Source organism: Acanthisitta chloris, unplaced genomic scaffold (genome assembly GCF_000695815.1).
Source record: "Acanthisitta chloris isolate BGI_N310 unplaced genomic scaffold, ASM69581v1 scaffold2164, whole genome shotgun sequence".
In the NCBI taxonomy this organism is placed as follows: domain Eukaryota; kingdom Metazoa; phylum Chordata; class Aves; order Passeriformes; family Acanthisittidae; genus Acanthisitta; species Acanthisitta chloris.
Genome location: NW_008670870.1, coordinates 7,732 through 10,154, shown reverse-complemented (window position 1 = coordinate 10,154; position 2,423 = coordinate 7,732).

Below are 2,423 nucleotides of genomic sequence, written 5' to 3'. Positions count from 1 at the left end.
AGGAAAAAATAAGATCTTGGAAAAGCTGGGGGTTTTTTTCTAGCTGGCTGTAAATAAATCAAGGGAGGAAACATCCTCAGGTTCCATTTGAGCAAGCTAGAGACAGCTGGACTGTATTTATGCTGTAGCAGGAGCAGCCACTTGCCTGTGTGAACACTGGGATCTGGCTGAGGCAGGTCAGCCTCCAGGATTTGTGGGCCACAGATGAATAGCAGGTTCTCAAATACTCTTTTTTTCCTCACTTTCCAAAGCATTTGGAATGTGAGCAGGTAAGGACTAGTCTCAGAAGTCAGAGACAAGTGAGTGGGCTCTCTTTGGCTTATCTTATCTCTCCATGTCCTTATCTCCCTCTCTTTATGTCCTTATCTCCCTCATTAAGAGAGGGAGATAAGGACAGAGCAAAGCTGTGCTGTGTGTCAGACACTGTCACTTTCTAACATGCTCTCAGCTTTTGGTGGGGTTGTTTCCCAGAAAGTCTCTGTTCCACCCCAATTAATCACCTGATGCAGCTCTAGGTCAGAGTTGTGCTTAGTCCTGCAACTCCTTCCCTCTCTTTATGTCCTTATCTCCCTCATTAAGAGAGGGAGATAAGGACAGAGCAAAGCTGTGCTGTGTGTCAGACACTGTCACTTTCTAACATGCTCTCAGCTTTTGGTGGGGTTGTTTCCCAGAAAGTCTCTGTTCCACCCCAATTAATCACCTGATGCAGCTCTAGGTCAGAGTTGTGCTTAGTCCTGCAACTCCTCCAGGAACTGCTAGTGTTGATTCTGGGAACGTGAGATGCTATAACTCCTTTTATTGCTCTAAGTGGTGTGAAGCAAAAGATACACAAGTTGGGTTGCAAAGCTTGTGTTATCAGTGTTCCCTGCTCACAGGTGTAAGGAGCAAAGCTCTGTTGGTATCGAACAGATCTGACACCTGTATCCCTTCTGCACACCAAGTGCTCTCCTAGGCCTGGACACAACCACTGTGGTGTTCTCTGTGGTCTGTTGAAAAGGCAGAAGTTATTTTGAAGTCTTTCAACTGCTGAATGTAAGTTTTTCCCCGCTCCTGAAGCTCTGATTGGGAAAACTTAAGGGCTTTGGTGGATATGTTATGTTGGCTGACACACTGAGTTTCCAAGGAGTTTCCAAGGGTTCACACTGAGTTTCCAAGGAATATTTTATGGTATCAATGCAAGAAAGTTATGCTTTTCATCTTTCACAGAAACCCATGTTTACTAAGGCTGCTTTTCTTTGGGATGTTCTAGTTGGAAAACAGTTGTTGGTAGCATTCTTAATGGTGCTGAGGAAATTAACCTCTCTCTCTCAGTCAGTCTTTGCCATCTAGAAGATGCTGCTCTGGTCTCCCTGGACTTGTTTTCTTGGGAACAAAGCTAACCAAAGGCAGCTGTCCTGAAGAGACTGAGCATGTACAGCATGACTGCAGCCAGGCTGGGATTTGTCATGCCATCCACAGGTATCTCTGGGCATCACACTGATATTAGCTCAGGTTGCACAGGGAGGCACTGGTACAGCTTCTTGACAAGGCAAACCAGCAGCCTAACCACATGTTCCCAGCACAGCCCAGGATGGAAGGAATTGTGGTCAAAATCTTTGTTTGACAGGAGAGCCAAGTAGAAAATGTCACCTACATGCAGAAAAATTACAGCCTGAAAGAGTTATGCTCTTCCCAGACCCTGACAGCTCTTGAAGGCTGAACTCATGCTCCCTCCCACCTGTACAAATTCAGCAGCAGCCAAGTGTTCTCTCCAGAGTTAGGCATTTTAATGTGGGAAGTGAAAAGCGTGAAAGTTCCCTGCTTCCTGTCCTGCTTGTCCCTTATCTGAGAGGATGAGAAGCACCACCTCCTACCAAGACAAAGGATTTCTCAGCCTGACAAAATGATTTACAGGGTGAATAACCACGTAATGATGGTATGAGACAAGTGCTAAATTTACTACAGCTCTGCACTGGCTAGTTTAGTAATAACTGTCACTTCACATCCTACTTCTGGATCTCTGCAAAACGTCACTGTTGGTTCTTGGCTCTTACAAAATCACCCATATAGCTTTAGCAATGGACTTGGAAACACTGTCAAATCCCAGAACACCAGAAATATCAGTTGGTTGCCACAAACAACTCCCTGGGGGTCACAAAATCTTTGCTGGGAGACAAGTGTTCCAGGCACTTGCAAAACATTTACCTTGAAATGCCACAGTGATCGTTGACTTGTACAGGAAAGTCTTGAACTGACTGTGTTTCAAATGACTCCATCAGTGTGACTGAAAAGTGCTGCTGAACGTGGGGAAACAGCTTGTTTACAAGTCCTGACATAATATGTGCTTTCCTGACAGTAATACACCATGCTGCAGATTGTGAGTGCTGGTTTTGGCCAGACAATGGATTTAGAGGATCTTTTTCAGCATCATGTTGTTTTTCAGT